Here is a 24,795-nt window from a genome sequence, read left to right on the forward strand (position 1 = left end):
TGGCTGCTTAACGGGAAAGGTGGGGTGGGGTGATGCATAAAACAAGGGTTTCAAATGAGCTCAGATACCGTTCCATAAACCCAATATGTAATAGAAAGACCTACTCCTTGCTCAGTGAACTGCACTCCACACCCCCTATTCACCGCACAAGAATATATCTGACTAGTAAGAATCTTAAAACCTATGTATTGATATCTCTCTGGAAGTGAGTCAAGTGGGTGTAAAGCGGCAGAAACACAGCCGTGAAAAGCAGCTAAACCCCATTATAAAAATAAATTACTTTTAAAAACCCGTGAAACAAAGACAGTGAAAGAGAGAGAAATTCTTACAAAATTCGTTCAGGGGCTGTGATGCAACCTGGATTGACCATATCTAGACCCACAGTGGGTGAGACATAAGGGTGGACACTCTCGGGGCTGAGAGGTTTGGTGAGGTTGGGGGAGCAAACGCAGAGCCTTTAAAGTAATACTGCCTGTTACCCATCCCATGGGTCCCAAATCTCCAGGTTCAAGGGCATCTTCCTACCTCGAAAACATGCATGAGAAACCCAGAAGGTGGTACACCGTGTGATCGGGAAAGGTTTCTAAAACGCACCTCATTTCTCATCTCCTTGTGCTCGGGTTCGCCATTCCAGCCGCTTTACTAGCAATCTCCCTCCTTGGAGAATCAGCACCTTTAACCTCCCGTTCCGTACAGCTTGCAATTTGTCCTGAGGATGAACGGGAAGAGGGGGAGCCAATGAGAGACTAGCTCTAGGTGTTGGGACAGGCACAGGTCACTCTATTTTCCCATCAGGAAGAAGAATTAACCACAGGCTCAGCCTGCCGCCCGGAACCAGAATACGGCCTGAGGCAATCCTGCGCTTTTGCGGCCAGCTCCCAAAAAAGCGAGTTGAAAAATGGAGCTCAGGGGCACTGCAATTCACAAACCTGCAGAGTTATAAATGATAACTCTCGTCCACAAATATATTGAGGGAAGGCAACGAAGAGGATTTGAAAGCAAGGCAGAATTGCAGGAAACAGATTTCAGGAGGTCGATTCGAATCGCCTTTAAAGCACATGAAAAGCGGCAAAACGTCGACAATGATGCCCTTGGCCAAAAAGGGCGTATGCGTTTTTTCCTGAATATATTCAGGAAAAAACGCATACGCCCTTTTTGGCCAACCAAGCAACCTGGAAAGGCAAATCAGCGCTACAAAGAAGTCTCGCTTCCCATCGGTCAAAAGGGCCATGCGGAAAAAAGTGTCAAAACCAGAAATGCAGGACAGGCCATGGAGAAATGGGAGCCTTGCTACGCTGATGGGCGGGATGTAAATTGCCAACAGCCACTCTGGAGAAGTGTACGGTGTGTCCTGAAACATCGAAAAAACACAGCTTAGAGCGCATAGGGCACTTCCACTCATGGGCATATAAATTGGGAAAACTAAAAATCAGCAAGACACAGGCACCCCAAAGTTTAGGGCTGCTCTGTTGACAAGAACCTCCACTTCATGACACCTCAAATATCCCAGGAAAGAGAAAAATGGATAAAGAAGTGGTGGTCCTTATGTACAATGGAATATCACTCAGCCATGAAATCAATGTCATAAGGCTAGTAGCAGCATGATGAGTGGCTTTAGCTACGACGATTCTAAGTGAAATAAGTCACACAGAAAAAGACACTTATCATAAGCTATCACTTATAGAGGGAATGTAAAAACCGCTACACTTGAACTGAATTACAAAACAGAACAGAGTCACACGTTTAGAAAACACACTATGGCTGCTTAACGGGAAAGGTGGGGTGGGGTGATGCATAAAACAAGGGCTTCAAATGAGCTCAGATACCGTTCCATAAACCCAATATGTAATAGAAAGAACTACTCCTTGCTCAGTGAACTGGACTCCACATCCCCTATTCACCACACAAGAATATAATTGACTAGTAAGAATCTTAAAACCTATGTATTGATATCTCTCTGGAAGTGAGTCAAGTGGGTGTAAAGCGGCAGAAACACAGCCGTGAAAAGCAGCTAAACCCCATTATAAAAATAAATTACTTTTAAAAACCCGTGAAACAAAGACAGTGAAAGAGAGAGAAATTTTTACATAATTCGTTCAGGGGCTGTGATGCAACCTGGATTGAACATATCTAGACCCACAGCTGGATCAGACATAAGGGTGGACACTCTCCGGGCTGAGAGGTTTGGTGAGGTTGGGGGAGCAAACGCAGAGACTTTAAAGTAATACTGCCTGTTACCCATCCCATGGGTCCCAAATCTCCAGGTTCAAGGGCATCTTCCTACCTCGAAAACATGCATGAGAAACCCAGAAGGTGGTACACCGTGTGATCGGGAAAGGTTTCTAAAACGCACCTCATTTCTCATCTCCTTGTGCTCGGGTTCGCCATTCCAGCCGCTTTACTAGCAATCTCCCTCCTTGGAGAATCAGCACCTTTAACCTCCCGTTCCGTACAGCTTGCAATTTGTCCTGAGGATGAACGGGAAGAGGGGGAGCCAATGAGAGACTAGCTCTAGGTGTTGGGACAGGCACAGGTCACTCTATTTTCCCATCAGGAAGAAGAATTAACCACAGGCTCAGCCTGCCGCCCGGAACCAGAATACGGCCTGAGGCAATCCTGCGCTTTTGCGGCCAGCTCCCAAAAAAGCGAGTTGAAAAATGGAGCTCAGGGGCACTGCAATTCACAAACCTGCAGAGTTATAAATGATAACTCTCGTCCACAAATATATTGAGGGAAGGCAACGAAGAGGATCTGAAAGCAAGGCAGAATGGCAGGAAACAGATTTCAGGAGGTCTATTCGAATCGCCTTTAAAGCACATGAAAAGCGGCAAAACGTCGACAATGATGCCCTTGGCCAAAAAGGGCGTATGCGTTTTTTCCTGAATATATTCAGGAAAAAACGCATACGCCCTTTTTGGCCAACCAAGCAACCTGGAAAGGCAAATCAGCGCTACAAAGAAGTCTCGCTTCCCATCGGTCAAAAGGGCCATGCGGAAAAAACTGTCAAAACCAGAAATGCAGAACAGGCCATGGAGAAATGGGAGCCTTGCTACGCTGATGGGCGGGATGTAAATTGCCAACATCCACTCTGGAGAAGTGTACGGTGTGTCCTGAAACATCGAAAAAACACAGCTTAGAGCGCATAGGGCACTTCCACTCATGGGCGTATAAATTGGGAAAACTAAAAATCAGCAAGACACAGGCACCCCAAGTTTAGTGCTGCTCTGTTGACAAGAACCTCCACTTCATGACACCTCAAATATCCCAGGAAAGAGAAAAATGGATAAAGAAGTGGTGGTCCTTATGTACAATGGAATATCACTCAGCCATGAAATCAATGTCATAAGGCTAGTAGCAGCATGATGAGTGGCTTTAGCTACGACGATTCTAAGTGAAATAAGTCACACAGAAAAAGACACTTATCATAAGCTATCACTTATAGAGGGAATGTAAAAACCGCTACACTTGAACTGAATTACAAAACAGAACAGAGTCACACGTTTAGAAAACACACTATGGCTGCTTAACGGGAAAGGTGGGGTGGGGTGATGCATAAAACAAGGGTTTCAAATGAGCTCAGATACCGTTCCATAAACCCAATATGTAATAGAAAGACCTACTCCTTGCTCAGTGAACTGGACTCCACACCCCCTATTCACCGCACAAGAATATATCTGACTAGTAAGAATCTTAAAACCTATGTATTGATATCTCTCTGGAAGTGAGTCAAGTGGGTGTAAAGCGGCAGAAACACAGCCGTGAAAAGCAGCTAAACCCCATTATAAAAATAAATTACTTTTAAAAACCCGTGAAACAAAGACAGTGAAAGAGAGAGAAATTCTTACAAAATTCGTTCAGGGGCTGTGATGCAACCTGGATTGACCATATCTAGACCCACAGTGGGTGAGACATAAGGGTGGACACTCTCGGGGCTGAGAGGTTTGGTGAGGTTGGGGGAGCAAACGCAGAGCCTTTAAAGTAATACTGCCTGTTACCCATCCCATGGGTCCCAAATCTCCAGGTTCAAGGGCATCTTCCTACCTCGAAAACATGCATGAGAAACCCAGAAGGTGGTACACCGTGTGATCGGGAAAGGTTTCTAAAACGCACCTCATTTCTCATCTCCTTGTGCTCGGGTTCGCCATTCCAGCCGCTTTACTAGCAATCTCCCTCCTTGGAGAATCAGCACCTTTAACCTCCCGTTCCGTACAGCTTGCAATTTGTCCTGAGGATGAACGGGAAGAGGGGGAGCCAATGAGAGACTAGCTCTAGGTGTTGGGACAGGCACAGGTCACTCTATTTTCCCATCAGGAAGAAGAATTAACCACAGGCTCAGCCTGCCGCCCGGAAGCAGAAGAGGGCCTGAGGCAATCCTGCGCTTTTGCGGCCAGCTCCCAAAAAAGCGAGTTGAAAAATGGAGCTCAGGGGCACTGCAATTCACAAACCTGCAGAGTTATAAATGATAACTCTCGTCCACAAATATATTGAGGGAAGGCAACGAAGAGGATTTGAAAGCAAGGCAGAATTGCAGGAAACAGATTTCAGGAGGTCGATTCGAATCGCCTTTAAAGCACATGAAAAGCGGCAAAACGTCGACAATGATGCCCTTGGCCAAAAAGGGCGTATGCGTTTTTTCCTGAATATATTCAGGAAAAAACGCATACGCCCTTTTTGGCCAACCAAGCAACCTGGAAAGGCAAATCAGCGCTACAAAGAAGTCTCGCTTCCCATCGGTCAAAAGGGCCATGCGGAAAAAAGTGTCAAAACCAGAAATGCAGGACAGGCCATGGAGAAATGGGAGCCTTGCTACGCTGATGGGCGGGATGTAAATTGCCAACAGCCACTCTGGAGAAGTGTACGGTGTGTCCTGAAACATCGAAAAAACACAGCTTAGAGCGCATAGGGCACTTCCACTCATGGGCATATAAATTGGGAAAACTAAAAATCAGCAAGACACAGGCACCCCAAAGTTTAGGGCTGCTCTGTTGACAAGAACCTCCACTTCATGACACCTTAAATATCCCAGGAAAGAGAAAAATGGATAAAGAAGTGGTGGTCCTTATGTACAATGGAATATCACTCAGCCATGAAATCAATGTCATAAGGCTAGTAGCAGCATGATGACTGGCTTTAGCTATGACGATTCTAAGTGAAATAAGTCACACAGAAAAAGACACTTATCATAACCTATCACTTATAGAGGGAATGTAAAAACCGCTACACTTGGACTGAATTACAAAACAGAACAGAGTCACACGTTTACGAAACACACTATGGCTGCTTAACGGGAAAGGTGGGGTGGGGTGATGCATAAAACAAGGGTTTCAAATGAGCTCAGATACCGTTCCATAAACCCAATATGTAATAGAAAGACCTACTCCTTGCTCAGTGAACTGGACTCACCACCCCCTATTCACTGCACAAGAATATATCTGACTAGTAAGAATCTTAAAACCTATGTATTGATATCTCTCTGGAAGTGAGTCAAGTGGCTGTAAAGCGGCATAAACACAGCCGTGAAAAGCGGCTAAACCCCATTATAAAAATAAATTACTTTTAAAAACCCGTGAAACAAAGACAGTGAAAGAGAGAGAAATTCTTACAAAATTCGTTCAGGGGCTGTGATGCAACCTGGATTGACCATATCTAGACCCACAGCTGGATGAGACATAAGGGTGGACACTCTCGGGGCTGAGAGGTTTGGTGAGGTTGGGGGAGCAAACGCAGAGCCTTTAAAGTAATACTGCCTGTTACCCATCCCATGGGTCCCAAATCTCCAGGTTCAAGGGCATCTTCCTACCTCGAAAACATGCATGAGAAACCCAGAAGGTGGTACACCGTGTGATCGGGAAAGGTTTCTAAAACGCACCTCATTTCTCATCTCCTTGTGCTCGGGTTCGCCATTCCAGCCGCTTTACTAGCAATCTCCCTCCTTGGAGAATCAGCACCTTTAACCTCCCGTTCCGTACAGCTTGCAATTTGTCCTGAGGATGAACGGGAAGAGGGGGAGCCAATGAGAGACTAGCTCTAGGTGTTGGGACAGGCACAGGTCACTCTATTTTCCCATCAGGAAGAAGAATTAACCACAGGCTCAGCCTGCCGCCCGGAAGCAGAAGAGGGCCTGAGGCAATCCTGCGCTTTTGCGGCCAGCTCCCAAAAAAGCGAGTTGAAAAATGGAGCTCAGGGGCACTGCAATTCACAAACCTGCAGAGTTATAAATGATAACTCTCGTCCACAAATATATTGAGGGAAGGCAACGAAGAGGATTTGAAAGCAAGGCAGAATTGCAGGAAACAGATTTCAGGAGGTCGATTCGAATCGCCTTTAAAGCACATGAAAAGCGGCAAAACGTCGACAATGATGCCCTTGGCCAAAAAGGGCGTATGCGTTTTTTCCTGAATATATTCAGGAAAAAACGCATACGCCCTTTTTGGCCAACCAAGCAACCTGGAAAGGCAAATCAGCGCTACAAAGAAGTCTCGCTTCCCATCGGTCAAAAGGGCCATGCGGAAAAAAGTGTCAAAACCAGAAATGCAGGACAGGCCATGGAGAAATGGGAGCCTTGCTACGCTGATGGGCGGGATGTAAATTGCCAACAGCCACTCTGGAGAAGTGTACGGTGTGTCCTGAAACATCGAAAAAACACAGCTTAGAGCGCATAGGGCACTTCCACTCATGGGCATATAAATTGGGAAAACTAAAAATCAGCAAGACACAGGCACCCCAAAGTTTAGGGCTGCTCTGTTGACAAGAACCTCCACTTCATGACACCTCAAATATCCCAGGAAAGAGAAAAATGGATAAAGAAGTGGTGGTCCTTATGTACAATGGAATATCACTCAGCCATGAAATCAATGTCATAAGGCTAGTAGCAGCATGATGAGTGGCTTTAGCTACGACGATTCTAAGTGAAATAAGTCACACAGAAAAAGACACTTATCATAAGCTATCACTTATAGAGGGAATGTAAAAACCGCTACACTTGAACTGAATTACAAAACAGAACAGAGTCACACGTTTACAAAACACACTATGGCTGCTTAACGGGAAAGGTGGGGTGGGGTGATGCATAAAACAAGGGCTTCAAATGAGCTCAGATACCGTTCCATAAACCCAATATGTAATAGAAAGAACTACTCCTTGCTCAGTGAACTGGACTCCACATCCCCTATTCACCGCACAAGAATATATCTGACTAGTAAGAATCTTAAAACCTATGTATTGATATCTCTCTGGAAGTGAGTCAAGTGGGTGTAAAGCGGCAGAAACACAGCCGTGAAAAGCAGCTAAACCCCATTATAAAAATAAATTACTTTTAAAAACCCGTGAAACAAAGACAGTGAAAGAGAGAGAAATTCTTACAAAATTCGTTCAGGGGCTGTGATGCAACCTGGATTGACCATATCTAGACCCACAGCTGGATCAGACATAAGGGTGGACACTCTCGGGGCTGAGAGGTTTGGTGAGGTTGGGGGAGCAAACGCAGAGCCTTTAAAGTAATACTGCCTGTTACCCATCCCATGGGTCCCAAATCTCCAGGTTCAAGGGCATCTTCCTACCTCGAAAACATGCATGAGAAACCCAGAAGGTGGTACACCGTGTGATCGGGAAAGGTTTCTAAAACGCACCTCATTTCTCATCTCCTTGTGCTCGGGTTCGCCATTCCAGCCGCTTTACTGGCAATCTCCCTCCTTGGAGAATCAGCACCTTTAACCTCCCGTTCCGTACAGCTTGCAATTTGTCCTGAGGATGAACGGGAAGAGGGGGAGCCAATGAGAGACTAGCTCTAGGTGTTGGGACAGGCACAGGTCACTCTATTTTCCCATCAGGAAGAAGAATTAACCACAGGCTCAGCCTGCCGCCCGGAACCAGAATACGGCCTGAGGCAATCCTGCGCTTTTGCGGCCAGCTCCCAAAAAAGCGAGTTGAAAAATGGAGCTCAGGGGCACTGCAATTCACAAACCTGCAGAGTTATAAATGATAACTCTCGTCCACAAATATATTGAGGGAAGGCAACGAAGAGGATTTGAAAGCAAGGCAGAATTGCAGGAAACAGATTTCAGGAGGTCGATTCGAATCGCCTTTAAAGCACATGAAAAGCGGCAAAACGTCGACAATGATGCCCTTGGCCAAAAAGGGCGTATGCGTTTTTTCCTGAATATATTCAGGAAAAAACGCATACGCCCTTTTTGGCCAACCAAGCAACCTGGAAAGGCAAATCAGCGCTACAAAGAAGTCTCGCTTCCCATCGGTCAAAAGGGCCATGCAGAAAAAAGTGTCAAAACCAGAAATGCAGGACAGGCCATGGAGAAATGGGAGCCTTGCTACGCTGATGGGCGGGATGTAAATTGCCAACAGCCACTCTGGAGAAGTGTACGGTGTGTCCTGAAACATCGAAAAAACACAGCTTAGAGCGCATAGGGCACTTCCACTCATGGGCATATAAATTGGGAAAAGTAAAAATCAGCAAGACACAGGCACCACAAAGTTTAGGGCTGCTCTGTTGACAAGAACCTCCACTTCATGACACCTTAAATATCCCAGGAAAGAGAAAAATGGATAAAGAAGTGGTGGTCCTTATGTACAATGGAATATCACTCAGCCATGAAATCAATGTCATAAGGCTAGTAGCAGCATGATGACTGGCTTTAGCTATGACGATTCTAAGTGAAATAAGTCACACAGAAAAAGACACTTATCATAACCTATCACTTATAGAGGGAATGTAAAAACCGCTACACTTGGACTGAATTACAAAACAGAACAGAGTCACACGTTTACGAAACACACTATGGCTGCTTAACGGGAAAGGTGGGGTGGGGTGATGCATAAAACAAGGGTTTCAAATGAGCTCAGATACCGTTCCATAAACCCAATATGTAATAGAAAGACCTACTCCTTGCTAAGTGAACTGGACTCAACAACCCCTATTCACCGCACAAGAATATATCTGACTAGTAAGAATCTTAAAACCTATGTATTGATATCTCTCTGGAAGTGAGTCAAGTGGGTGTAAAGCGGCAGAAACACAGCCGTGAAAAGCAGCTAAACCCCATTATAAAAATAAATTACTTTTAAAAACCCGTGAAACAAAGACAGTGAAAGAGAGAGAAATTCTTACAAAATTCGTTCAGGGGCTGTGATGCAACCTGGATTGACCATATCTAGACCCACAGCTGGATGAGACATAAGGGTGGACACTCTCGGGGCTGAGAGGTTTGGTGAGGTTGGGGGAGCAAACGCAGAGCCTTTAAAGTAATACTGCCTGTTACCCATCCCATGGGTCCCAAATCTCCAGGTTCAAGGGCATCTTCCTACCTCGAAAACATGCATGAGAAACCCAGAAGGTGGTACACCGTGTGATCGGGAAAGGTTTCTAAAACGCACCTCATTTCTCATCTCCTTGTGCTCGGGTTCGCCATTCCAGCCGCTTTACTGGCAATCTCCCTCCTTGGAGAATCAGCACCTTTAACCTCCCGTTCCGTACAGCTTGCAATTTGTCCTGAGGATGAACGGGAAGAGGGGGAGCCAATGAGAGACTAGCTCTAGGTGTTGGGACAGGCACAGGTCACTCTATTTTCCCATCAGGAAGAAGAATTAACCACAGGCTCAGCCTGCCGCCCGGAACCAGAATACGGCCTGAGGCAATCCTGCGCTTTTGCGGCCAGCTCCCAAAAAAGCGAGTTGAAAAATGGAGCTCAGGGGCACTGCAATTCACAAACCTGCAGAGTTATAAATGATAACTCTCGTCCACAAATATATTGAGGGAAGGCAACGAAGAGGATTTGAAAGCAAGGCAGAATTGCAGGAAACAGATTTCAGGAGGTCGATTCGAATCGCCTTTAAAGCACATGAAAAGCGGCAAAACGTCGACAATGATGCCCTTGGCCAAAAAGGGCGTATGCGTTTTTTCCTGAATATATTCAGGAAAAAACGCATACGCCCTTTTTGGCCAACCAAGCAACCTGGAAAGGCAAATCAGCGCTACAAAGAAGTCTCGCTTCCCATCGGTCAAAAGGGCCATGCAGAAAAAAGTGTCAAAACCAGAAATGCAGGACAGGCCATGGAGAAATGGGAGCCTTGCTACGCTGATGGGCGGGATGTAAATTGCCAACAGCCACTCTGGAGAAGTGTACGGTGTGTCCTGAAACATCGAAAAAACACAGCTTAGAGCGCATAGGGCACTTCCACTCATGGGCATATAAATTGGGAAAAGTAAAAATCAGCAAGACACAGGCACCACAAAGTTTAGGGCTGCTCTGTTGACAAGAACCTCCACTTCATGACACCTTAAATATCCCAGGAAAGAGAAAAATGGATAAAGAAGTGGTGGTCCTTATGTACAATGGAATATCACTCAGCCATGAAATCAATGTCATAAGGCTAGTAGCAGCATGATGACTGGCTTTAGCTATGACGATTCTAAGTGAAATAAGTCACACAGAAAAAGACACTTATCATAACCTATCACTTATAGAGGGAATGTAAAAACCGCTACACTTGGACTGAATTACAAAACAGAACAGAGTCACACGTTTACGAAACACACTATGGCTGCTTAACGGGAAAGGTGGGGTGGGGTGATGCATAAAACAAGGGTTTCAAATGAGCTCAGATACCGTTCCATAAACCCAATATGTAATAGAAAGACCTACTCCTTGCTAAGTGAACTGGACTCAACAACCCCTATTCACCGCACAAGAATATATCTGACTAGTAAGAATCTTAAAACCTATGTATTGATATCTCTCTGGAAGTGAGTCAAGTGGCTGTAAAGCGGCAGAAACACAGCCGTGAAAAGCGGCTAAACCCCACTATAAAAATAAATTACTTTTAAAAACCCGTGAAACAAAGACAGTGAAAGAGAGAGAAATTCTTACAAAATTCGTTCAGGGGCTGTGATGCAACCTGGATTGACCATATCTAGACCCACAGCTGGATGAGACATAAGGGTGGACACTCTCGGGGCTGAGAGGTTTGGTGAGGTTGGGGGAGCAAACGCAGAGCCTTTAAAGTAATACTGCCTGTTACCCATCCCATGGGTCCCAAATCTCCAGGTTCAAGGGCATCTTCCTACCTCGAAAACATGCATGAGAAACCCAGAAGGTGGTACACCGTGTGATCGGGAAAGGTTTCTAAAACGCACCTCATTTCTCATCTCCTTGTGCTCGGGTTCGCCATTCCAGCCGCTTTACTGGCAATCTCCCTCCTTGGAGAATCAGCACCTTTAACCTCCCGTTCCGTACAGCTTGCAATTTGTCCTGAGGATGAACGGGAAGAGGGGGAGCCAATGAGAGACTAGCTCTAGGTGTTGGGACAGGCACAGGTCACTCTATTTTCCCATCAGGAAGAAGAATTAACCACAGGCTCAGCCTGCCGCCCGGAAGCAAAATAGGGCCTGAGGCAATCCTGCGCTTTTGCGGCCAGCTCCCAAAAAAGCGAGTTGAAAAATGGAGCTCAGGGGCACTGCAATTCACAAACCTGCAGAGTTATAAATGATAACTCTCGTCCACAAATATATTGAGGCAAGGCAACGAAGAGGATCTGAAAGCAAGGCAGAATTGCAGGAAACAGATTTCAGGAGGTCTATTCGAATCGCCTTTAAAGCACATGAAAAGCGGCAAAACGTCGACAATGATGCCCTTGGCCAAAAAGGGCGTATGCGTTTTTTCCTGAATATATTCAGGAAAAAACGCATACGCCCTTTTTGGCCAACCAAGCAACCTGGAAAGGCAAATCAGCGCTACAAAGAAGTCTCGCTTCCCATCGGTCAAAAGGGCCATGCGGAAAAAAGTGTCAAAACCAGAAATGCAGGACAGGCCATGGAGAAATGGGAGCCTTGCTACGCTGATGGGCGGGATGTAAATTGCCAACAGCCACTCTGGAGAAGTGTACGGTGTGTCCTGAAACATCGAAAAAACACAGCTTAGAGCGCATAGGGCACTTCCACTCATGGGCGTATAAATTGGGAAAAGTAAAAATCAGCAAGACACAGGCACCACAAAGTTTAGGGCTGCTCTGTTGACAAGAACCTCCACTTCATAACACCTCAAATATCCCAGGAAAGAGAAAAATGGATAAAGAAGTGGTGGTCCTTATGTACAATGGAATATCACTCAGCCATGAAATCAATGTCATAAGGCTAGTAGCAGCATGATGAGTGGCTTTAGCTACGACGATTCTAAGTGAAATAAGTCACACAGAAAAAGACACTTATCATAAGCTATCACTTATAGAGGGAATGTAAAAACCGCTACACTTGAACTGAATTACAAAACAGAACAGAGTCACACGTTTACAAAACACACTATGGCTGCTTAACGGGAAAGGTGGGGTGGGGTGATGCATAAAACAAGGGTTTCAAATGAGCTCAGATACCGTTCCATAAACCCAATATGTAATAGAAAGACCTACTCCTTGCTCAGTGAACTGGACTCCACACCCCCTATTCACCGCACAAGAATATATCTGACTAGTAAGAATCTTAAAACCTATGTATTGATATCTCTCTGGAAGTGAGTCAAGTGGCTGTAAAGCGGCATAAACACAGCCGTGAAAAGCGGCTAAACCCCATTATAAAAATAAATTACTTTTAAAAACCCGTGAAACAAAGACAGTGAAAGAGAGAGAAATTCTTACAAAATTCGTTCAGGGGCTGTGATGCAACCTGGATTGACCATATCTAGACCCACAGCTGGATGAGACATAAGGGTGGACACTCTCGGGGCTGAGAGGTTTGGTGAGGTTGGGGGAGCAAACGCAGAGCCTTTAAAGTAATACTGCCTGTTACCCATCCCATGGGTCCCAAATCTCCAGGTTCAAGGGCATCTTCCTACCTCGAAAACATGCATGAGAAACCCAGAAGGTGGTACACCGTGTGATCGGGAAAGGTTTCTAAAACGCACCTCATTTCTCATCTCCTTGTGCTCGGGTTCGCCATTCCAGCCGCTTTACTAGCAATCTCCCTCCCTGGAGAATCAGCACCTTTAACCTCCCGTTCCGTACAGCTTGCAATTTGTCCTGAGGATGAACGGGAAGAGGGGGAGCCAATGAGAGACTAGCTCTAGGTGTTGGGACAGGCACAGGTCACTCTATTTTCCCATCAGGAAGAAGAATTAACCACAGGCTCAGCCTGCCGCCCGGAAGCAGAATAGGGCCTGAGGCAATCCTGCGCTTTTGCGGCCAGCTCCCAAAAAACCGAGTTGAAAAATGGAGCTCAGGGGCACTGCAATTCACAAACCTGCAGAGTTATAAATGATAACCCGCGTCCACAAATATATTGAGGGAAGGCAACGAAGAGGATTTGAAAGCAAGGCAGAATTGCAGGAAACAGATTTCAGGAGGTCGATTCGAATCGCCTTTAAAGCACATGAAAAGCGGCAAAACGTCGACAATGATGCCCTTGGCCAAAAAGGGCGTATGCGTTTTTTCCTGAATATATTCAGGAAAAAACGCATACGCCCTTTTTGGCCAACCAAGCAACCTGGAAAGGCAAATCAGCACTACAAAGAAGTCTCGCTTCCCATCGGTCAAAAGGGCCATGCGGAAAAGAGTGTCAAAACCAGAAATGCAGAACAGGCCATGGAGAAATGGGAGCCTTGCTACGCTGATGGACGGGATGTAAATTGCCAACTGCCACTCTGGAGAAGTGTACGGTGTGTCCTGAAACATCGAAAAAACACAGCTTAGAGCGCATAGGGCACTTCCACTCATGGGCGTATAAATTGGGAAAACTAAAAATCACCAAGACACAGGCACCCCAAAGTTTAGGGCTGCTCTGTTGACAAGAACCTCCACTTCATGACACCTCAAATATCCCAGGAAAGAGAAAAATGGGTAAAGAAGCTGTGGTCCTTATGTACAATGGAATATCACTCAGCCATGAAATCAATGTCAAAAGGCTAGTAGCAGCATAATGAGTCGATTTAGGTACGACGATTCTAAGTGAAATAAGTCACACAGAAAAAGACACTTATCATAAGCTATCACTTATAGAGGGAATGTAAAAATCGCTACACATGAACTGAATTACAAAACAGAACAGAGTCACACGTTTAAAAAACACAGTTATATCTGCTAAAGGAGAAAGGTGGGGTGGGGTGATGCATAAATCAGGAGGTTGAAATTTGCACAGATACTGTTCCATAAACAAAATAAGTGATCGACAGGACCTACTGTATAGCTCACAGAACTGGGCTCAGCACACTGTTGTCACTGGAAAAGAATATACAAGACTATTTAGGATCTGTAAAAGAATTTATTGATGTCTCTCTTTAAGTGAGTCAACTGAATAGATGTAGAGCAGCAAGAAACACAGTATTGAAAATTAGCTATACCCCATTATAAAATTAAATACCAAGAACAAAAAAAAAGACAGTGAGAGAGAGAGAAATTCTTACAAAATTTGTTCAGGGGCTGTGATGCAACCTGGACTGACCACATCTAGACACACAGCTGGATGGGACCTAAGGCTCTACACTCTTCAGTCTGAGAGGCTTGGTGAGCATGGGACAGCAAATTCAGCCCTTTTACAGTAATACTGCCTGGCCCCCATTCCATGGTTCCCATATCTCCAGGTGCAGGGGACCCTTCCTACAGCTAAAACATGCATGGCACATCCAGAGTATGGTACACCTTCTGATCGGGAAGAGTTTGGAAAAGTCACCTCATCTCCACGTCTCCTGGTATTCGGGTCCCCCCTCCAACTCCTTTCCTTAGAGTCTCCCCACTTTGGGAAGGCAGCACACTCAACAGCCAGTTTTGCACAGCTTGGAATTTTCCGGGTGAAGAAGGGGAATGGGGGGATGGAATGAGACACAAGCCCTAGATGTTTGGACAGGCATATGCCACTCTAGTTTCCCAATCTGGAAGAAGAATTTCCCTATCCTTCAGGTGCCCCAGTAACCGGAATGGGTCTGTAGAAATCCTGCCCCTTTGTGGCTGCTTCCCTAAACAACAAGGTGAAAACCGGTGCTCAGGGGCACTGCAATTCACAGACATGCAGGGTTGTAATTGACACCTCTAATGGCGTCATTTTTTCAGCCAAGTATTCCTAAAGGACTTGTAAGCAAGGCAGAATTGCAGGAAAGGGATTTCAAGAGGTAGTTTGCTCTCGCCATTAAAGCACATGCAAAGCTGCTGAACATCGCCAATGATGCAGCTGGCCAAAAAGGTCGTATGCGTTATTCCTTAATATATTCAGGAAAAACCCTTACTCGCTTTTTGGCCAACAAAACAGGCAGGCAATGCAAATCAGTACTACAAAGAGGTATCACTTCGCACCAGTCAGAATGGCCAACCTCACAAAGTGTAAAACCTGAAATGCAGGACAGGGCGAGGAGAAAAGGGAACCCTGACAAGCTGATGGTGGGAATGTAAATTGCTAACAGCCACTCTGAAGAAGTGGATGGTGAGTCCTTAAAAATCTAAAATCAGAGCTTCAGAGCATATGGCGCTTCCACTCCTGGGCCTGTATCTTGGAAAAAACATACACTGACAGAACCCAGGCACTCCAACCTTTATGCAGCCCTGTTTACAAGAGCCTCTACTTGGAAGCTACCTAAAAGTCCTTGGAAGGAAAACTGGATAAAGAAATTATGGTGCATATGTACCAGGGAATATTACTCAGCCATGAAATGAATGAAATAAGGCCATTTGCAGCCACTTGGAAGGACCTTTATACATTCATACTTAGTGTTATAAATCAGACAATGATAACTATCATATGATATTACTTATTGGTGGAATCTAAAAATTGATACAAAGGTACTATCCTACAACACAGAAACAGAGTCCCAGACTTAGAACACAAACTTATGGTTACCAAACTGGAAAGGTGTGTTGGAGGCATAAATCATGAGGTTGGAGTTAGTATATACATATTTACAGAGAGAAAACTTGTAATCAACATGGACCTGCTGTAGAGCACTTGGAACTCTTCTCAACACACTTTAGTAACCTCAATGGGAAAATAATTCTAAAAAGAATATATAGTCATCTCTGTATAAATGAATCATGTTGGTGTATATCAAAAACAAACACAACATGGTAAATCAACTATACTCCATTATAAATTTAAAATTAAATTACAGAAAAGAAAAATGATCACTAAATTTGTTTAGTCGCAGTGAACGTGCTAGTGTCACATCCCTGGACACAGACCCAATTTGGTCCCAAGGCTGGACGGTTGTGGGCCTGAGGACCTAGGGAGTATATGCCAGCTAATTCCCCCCCCCTTGAACATGTAATACCTGGTCCCCTCTGCATGGGATCACAATCTCCAGATCGAAGTGTGCCCTCATACTACTAAACCAACCCTCTGACACCCAAAGGATGCTGGACTCTCTGCGCCGGATGACATTTGGAAAATCACCTGCTCTCAACATATCCTGGTGTTTGGGTTCCGACCTCCAGACTTCTTCATTAGGGTCATCCCACTCTGCAAGACAGCACCCTCAACAGGTGATTTTGCAGGGGTTTGTATTTGTTTGGGGGATGAAGGGTAAGGGGGAAGAAGGAATGGGACAGAAGCCCTTACATGTTTGGTCAGGCACATTCCACTCTAATTTAAAACACAGGAAAAGGACTTTCCCTACATCTAAGGTTCTGTCAGTAACCAGACAGGGACAGTAGAAATCCTGCCACCTTCTGTTTCCCATAACAACAACTCTAAAAACTGGACCTTATAGGCACTTCATATTCACAATGCCTGGGGAGCTGTAAATGACAACAGCCCTCAAAAAATGTCTTGGGGTAGGTAATTGGAATAGACTTCAAAACAAGGCAACCTTTCAATAACCCTTTTTCAAGGGGTAAATTTTACTCACACTGTTCAAAAAAAAAAGCACATATGAAGATGCTCACCATTGCTTTATGTTAGACAAATGCAAATCAGATGTACAAAGAACTATCACCTGGAACCACTCAGAATAGCCATCATCACAATGTCTACAAACACGAAATGCTTCAGATGGTGTGAGAAAAAGAGAAACCTACTACTTATTATTATTATTTTTAATCTGCGTTGGGTCTTCATTGCTGCACGTTGCTCTTCTCTAGCTGCAGCAAGCGGGGGCTACTCATCGTTGTAGTATGAAGCCTTCTCTTTGCGGTGGCTTCTCTTGTTGTGGAGCACAGGCCCTAGGTACACAGGCTTCAGTAGTTGTGGCTCGTGGGCTCTAGATCACAGACTCAGTAGTTGTGGTGCACAGGCTTACTTTCTCTGTGGCATGTGAGATCTTCCCGGGCCAGGGCTCGAACCTGTGTCCCCTGAACTGGCAGGCAGATTCTTAACCATTGCGCCACCAATACTGTGCTATCAGTGGCAACGCCAATTGGTAACAGCCACTATGGAGCACAGAATGGAGGTTACCAGAGTAAGGGGAGGCGGGAGGGATAAATTGGAAATTGGGATTGACATATACACACCACTATACATAAAAGAGATAACAAATAAGGGCTTACTGTATAGCACAGGGAACTCTACCCAATACTCTGTAATGACCTGTATGGGAAAGGAATACAAAAAGGATTGGATATATGTATAACTGCTTCACTCTGCTGTGCAGCAGAAAGTAACACAACATTGTAATCAACTATACTCCAAAAAAATTGAAGTGAAATGAAATAAAATAAAATAAAATAGAGCTACCAGATGATCCAGCAAGTTCACTCCTGTGCGCATATCTGGAGGAAAGCATAAATCGAAAAGACACATCTTCCCCAATGTTCACTGCAACACTCTTTACAATAGCGAAGACATGGAAGCAACCAAAATGTCCATCAACATATGAATATAGGTAAAGAATATGTGATACATATATATAATGGAATATGACTCAGCCATAAAATAGAAGAAAATAATGCCAATTGCAGTAACATGGATGGACCTAGAGATGACTGTACTAAGTGAAGTCAGACAGAGTAAGACAAATATTGTATGATATCACTTCTAGGTGGAAGGTAAAAATTGATACAAATGAACTAACTTACAAAACAGAGGCAGGCTCACAGACTTGGAAAACAAACTTATGGTTACCAAAGGGGAAAGGTGGGGGGTAGGGATAAATCAGGAACTTGGGGTAAACATACGAATACTACTATATATAACATAGATAAGCAACAAGGACCTACTGTATAGCACAGGGAACTCTACTTAATATTCTGGGAATACCTTTATCAGAAAAGAATCTGAAAAAGAATGAATATATGCATATGTGTAACTGAATCACTTGCTGTGCAGCTGAAATGAACACAACATTGTAAATCAACTATACTCCAATAAAATTTAAATTACAAAATAAAGAAAATCACCTATATTTCAAAAGAAAAAAAAAGAATTCCCATCTATTTTTATGGCTTGATAGCTTACTTTTTTAGTGCTCAATATTATCCCATTCCCAGAATATATTAATACCATATCATTTCATTCACCTATTGGAGGACACCTTAGTTTCATTCACATTTTGGCAATATTGAATTAGGTGCTATAAATATCCATATGCAGGTTTTCGTCTGGAAGTATGTTTTAAACTACTTTCAGTAAATATCCATGAGAACACTTGCCAGATTGTACAGTAAGGGAATGTTCAATATTATAGCAAGTGTCAATCAGACTACCAAAGTAGCTGTATTATTTTTCATTTCCACCAATAACAAATGACATTTCCTATTGTTCCACATCTCCTACAGAATTTGTTCTTGTCATTGTTCACATTTTAGCCATTCTAAGTGTTACATAGTGGTATGTAATTGTATTTTTAATTTGCTTTTTCATGGCAGCATGTAATCTGGATTATTCTTCTGTATACTTATATGCATAGTGTCTATTTTCTTTGGTGAGGTGTCCATAAAGTATATTGGTCCACATTTTATTTAGGTTGCTTTCATTTTTTTCTACCCAATCTGTATTTGTTTTATTTATTTTCGTGCCTTAGTGCATTAGCAAGGACTTGGAGTAAAATATGGAAGAGGAGTCATGAAAGGGGACATCCTTGCTTTTACCTGAACTGAGTGGAAAAGCTTCATGTTTTTGACCATTAATCATGATGTAAGATAAAAGTTTCCTGTACATCTTTGTTATCAACTTGAGAAAGCTCCAGTCTATTTCTTTAACTGAGAGTTTTTATGAAGAATGGGTGTTAGATTTTTTCAAAGGTCTTCTGAATCTACCGATATGCTAATGATTGTCTTTAGGGTGTTGATATGATGGATATAATTATTTGATTTTAGAATGTTGAACCAGCCTTGCATACCTGGAATTATTCCCTCTCATTCATGATATAAAATTCTCTCAAAATATTGTTGGATTCGATTTGGTAATATTTTGTTGAGGATTTTTGCATTGATGTTCCTGAGAGATATTGGTCAGTTTTCTTTACTATTCATATGTTCCTCTAAGTTTGGATGTTGTGGATTTAGTGACAGACATTCATTTGGGGGATTCTCAGTCATTTTTTTAAAATATTTTCTGTTCTTTGTTATCTTTATTCTCCTCCTGCTATACCCGTTATGTATAGGTCACAGCATTTTTCATTGTTCCACAATTATTGATTACTCTGTTCTGTTGATTTCTTTCCTGCCCATTTTCTCTTTTCTTTTGAGATTTAAAGGTTTCTCTTGATATGTCTTCAAGCTCACAGATATTTCTCCTCAGCCATCTCTTTGACTACGAAAACAAAATACGAGAGACTTGGTATTTTATAAACAACAGAATATTTTTGTTTTCTCATAATTGCTGAGGCTGAAAAGTTCAAGAACAAGTTACCAGGGGCTTCCCTGGTGGTGCAGTGGTCAAGAATCTGCCTACCAATAAAGGGGACAAGGGTTCGAGCCCTGGTCTGGGAAGATCCCACATGCCATGGAACAACTAAGCCTGTGCACCACAAATACTGAACCTGTGCTCTAGAGCCCACAGGCCACAACTACTGAGCCCGTGAGCCACAACTACTGAAACCCGCATGCCTAGAGCCCGTGCTCTGCAACAAGAGAAGTCACCCAATGAGAAGCCCGCGCACCGCAACAAAGACCCAACACAGCCAAAAAATTAATTAATTATCTAATTAATTTTAAAAAAAAAGAGAACAAGTTGCCATCTGACTTAGTGTCTGGAGAGGGACCAATTTCTGGTTCATAATGTGGGTCTTCTCGCTCGGCAATGAAATCATGGAACGGGCATAAGATCTTCTGTGTGCTACATTTATTAGGTCACTAATCCCATGTTTGAGGTCTCTGGCATCATGACCTAATCACCTCCCAAAAGCCCCACCTCCTAATACCATCAATATGGGAGCTGGGTTTCAAAATTTTTAAATTAGAGGTACAAAATATTTACACCATAACAGGGACAACAGAGTTAACTGATTTTTCTTTCATGTTAAAGGTTTGCACATTTACATTTATTATATAATCCCAAAACCCTTGTTTTTTTTTTTAAGATTCTTTTTCCATATACGCCAGTACAGACCATTGAGTAGAGTTCCCTGTGCTATAAAGCAGGTCTTTATCAATACTTACCTATTTTATATATAGTAGTGTGTATATGTCAGTCACAATCTCCCAATTTATCCCTTCCCCACTTATCCCCTGGTAACCATAAGTTTGTTTTCTATATCCATGACTATTTCTGTTGTGTAAATAAGTTCATTTGTACCTTTTATTTCTTTTTTAGATTCCTCATACAAGAAATATCATATGATATCTGTCTTTCTGTGTCTGACTTTGTTCACTCAGTATAACAATCTCTAGGTCCATCCATGTTGCTACAAAACCCTTAATTGTTAAGGATAACTCTCAATTTTTTCCAGTATCATCAGCAATTCTTTCTGGCAGACACAAGATAACACTTTTTAAACAAGGATATCGAGACCAAGGCTCCTGACCTGCAAACAAACAAAACATCATTCATATAGTGAAAACTTTGCACATCAAAGGATGAAAGCACTTGGTCTAAATGCCTTTGCACCCACTGCTGACAGAGGGCAGAGGAGTTTGACTCACTAATCTTCCTTACGTGCACTTCTTCCTAATGGGGTATTCCATCTAAAACTTATACGAAGCGGGAATCCATCATGGAACACACCAACCTCTACTACAGATTCTGAAGCAGCAAAAAAAAAAATGATGAATCCATCCAAAGGGTTCTGTCCACATTGTTACAACAGTTTCCCTCGCACTGTGAACCCTTTTCAAACCCTATCACTTGAACCTATTTTTATTTTTTTCAAAAAAAATAATGTTAATCTGTAGTCAGACACTCCAGTAATATTACACTATCCCTTGTGCAAGTATGTAGGGATTTGAGGAGCTATGGGAGGCTATCATGAGAGGTTGCCTAGAGTAATTAGGACATTTCATTTAATGTTGGCTCTTCTCCCTAAGATGTCTGCTGTCCTCTTCTTTTTGTAGCTACTAGCATTGAGAAAGTGACCAAGATAAGGCCCTTCTCTTTTACTCCCCATGAATGCAGCTGTGATTAACCCCACAGAACTTGGTGCTTCCAGAAGCCCCTGAACCTACTGACCCTCCATGCATGGCATGACATAGATAAGGATGGTGACGTGTATCCTTGTATAGAGCATGCTATAAAATTTTCGACTCTTCCCTTCCTCATAATTCCAAAGAATAGATTTCTTTGGATTTCTGCTTAATGCTGCTGGAGTTGGTACATAAGTTGAGGGAGGTATCAGGGCACACCAAAAGAGAGGGTAACTGCACAGAAAATACAAGCAGGTACATTTCTGTGTAGTTTCAAGCAGCTTATTTGCTATATCAACCATGGTGACATGTTGACCCTTCCTCTTTCTACTAGTAGTACAACAAACATAAAGGATATTTAGGCTGCTTGTTTTATCCCCACCTCTCACAATTGATCTGCATTAACATATAGGACAATGAAGGGCCCTTTCTACCATCTTAACCAATATTTGTGAACTAGAAAATGTCCAGATTTTTCTGGGGATTATTTTCATATTCCCCAATCAGGTCTATGAAGGAATCTTACCTATTGTGTTTAATGAAGTCATATCTCTGACGGCATTCCATCATCAACAAAACTGGCAAGAAATTTGAAGGGTCTTCGATTTTACCATATTTGAAATACCAATATTTTAGCCTGACACGTTTTTGGATTTTAGAAAAATATATTTTAAATGAGACAAAAAATCATTTTTATGACACAAAAAGACAGCAATAGTTTTATATTTTTATCTGTTCCACTTGCACACAAGTGTCTCATGGGGTTATGTAAAGCTCTCCTGTTGGGTGCTGTGCATGGTGCAAGTATGGATTAAAGCTTAGGAATCTTACGCTTCAGTCACCTGAAACATTTAAATTAGGATGCAAGCAATCCTGTCCAACATTTGAACAGAGCAAGACACTCTCTTTATTTTATTTGTCAGGTAATTAATCTGTCTTTTCCCCAAGGAGAGAAACAACTGGCATCTTCCATCAATGTGTTGTACAAAAATCTTTGAACAGAGAGTGCAAGCAGAGGCTGATACAAGATGTGAAGAAAAAAAAATGAGAGACCCTGTGGCATTTTCTCCTAACTTATTGCAATCTCCCATTTAAAATGTGGGAATAATCAATCTTCTGAGGAAAAAGGCCCAAGGAAGGTTTTTGCTTCTGTGGAATAATGGGATTGCTAAAGATTTCAGGAGGCAAGACGAATTAGTGAGAATGACCATGAGAAATCAGAGAAAAGTCAGATCCATGGATGAAGTGATGTTTACCACTGTGAATCAATGAGAAGTAGGAGCAAATGAGAAGAAAGCTGAATACAACATTTTCTGAATAAATGTAACCTTTCAGCTGTCATAGAAAAATTAATACTCACTATGATACAACATATTTAGTTTAGAAAGTTAACTTAATTTTAAAGCTTAATAATTAGATTTATTAAAGAAACGAAAACATATTTGTGGTTTAGAATAAATAATGTGTTCTGCTACAGATAAGAAGACTACATAAATAAATAGAAATAAGACTAAAATAAATAAATAAAGAGGAAAGTAACAAATTAGATGTTATTAACATTAAAAACTGACACTCATCTAAAGAAAGAGAAGGAGAGACAGAAAGAGAGAAGAACTCATATCAAGCATATATTAAAAACTCTTAAATAAGAAGTCTTCAGATGTCAAAAAAAAGGAAGTCTTCAATAAGAAGATAATGGAATAGCAAAATGGGGAAAATATACCAAAAGATATTTCAAAAAAGAGAGTACAGAATGTTAAGTAAACATATCAAAAGATGCTTGGCTTCTTAGTAGTCAATTAAATGCAAAAACGTGATACCTGGAATTATCACTCACCAACCAGAAAGTTCAAATGAAAGTGACAAGTATTATCAAGTTTGACAATAATGTGTATAATCCTTGCATCTCATTCACTGCTGCTGAGGATGAAAAATCATACAAATGTTTTGAAAATATTTAGAAATATCTAAAAAGATAAACACATAAAAGCTATGACTCAAAAGTTTTACTACTACATGTATACTGAACAATAATTTATACACACACCACCAAAGCTCAAGTTCTAGAATTTATATACCAGTGCTGTTCTCAATAGACACAAACTGAAAATCACTCATATTGTAATACACATTGGAATAAATTAATTAATAGTTAAATATTTACACTATGGAATCCTATGCAATAGTGGCAATGCATGATCACAACAGGCAACAATATAGGCATATTCACAAACAACATAAAATAAAAAAACCCAATCCAAAAGTGATTTTACTGTGCCATAACATTTATATAAAATACAAAATACAGGTAAAGTGATCTTTTTGTTAGATACCAGAACAATATTAAACCTTAAGGGGAGTCACTAGAATGGGACCCGGGGGGGGGGGGGCCTCTGAGTATCTGGCAATTTTCTGTGTCTTTATCTAGAAGCTATGTATAGAGTGTATTCAGATGCTGAATTTTCTGAAATTTGTCATTTCCTTACAAACCATGCATGTTTTTAGTTGTTTTTTATACATAACAAAAAGTAAAAAAGATAGACTAGGGAAGGTAATTATATTAGCACTTTAATATCCATGCTTTTCAAGGTAGAAGTGAAAGGTATTAAATACTTAACATTGTGATAACTTCTTAAAAGTAAGGTGAAAATTTGAGATTAATAAATAAGACATACTTCTTCATATATAATCCTCAAAGAGGAGGAGTAGAAAGGAGTATTATTTTTTTTCTTTAATACAGAATCGTTAAGATAGAAAATAATGAAAACAGACTAAGTTTAAAAAAGAGCACACTGGATTTCCCTGGTGGCACAGTGGGTAAGAATTTGCCTGCCAATGCAGGGAAAAGGGGTTCAATCCCTGGTCTGGGAAGATCCCACATGCCGCAGAGCAACTAAGCCCGGCCCGTGTGCCACAACTACTGAGCCTGTGCTCTAGAGCCTGCAAGCAACAACTATTGAGCCTGCATGACACAACTACTGAAGCCCATGCACCTAGAGCCCATACTCCACAAGAAGAGAAACCACTGCAAGGAGAAACCCGTGCACCACAACGATGAGTAACCCCTGCTTGACACAACTAGAGAAACCCTGTGCAGCAATGAAGACCCAACGCAACCAAAAATAAATAAAATTAAATCTTTTGACTTCTGAGATGACTCACTCACGTGGCTGTAGGTAAGAGGCCTCAGTTCCTTGTCACATGGATCTCTCCTTAGGGCTGCTTGAGTGTCCTCATGACATGGCAGCTGGCTTACCCAAGGATGAGTGATCTAGCAGAAACCAAAGCAGAAGTTGCAATGTCTTTCATAACTTTGGAAAC

Source organism: Balaenoptera borealis, assembly GCF_965194805.1.
Source record: "Balaenoptera borealis genome assembly, contig: HAP1_SCAFFOLD_1609, whole genome shotgun sequence".
Taxonomy (NCBI): Eukaryota; Metazoa; Chordata; class Mammalia; order Artiodactyla; family Balaenopteridae; genus Balaenoptera; species Balaenoptera borealis.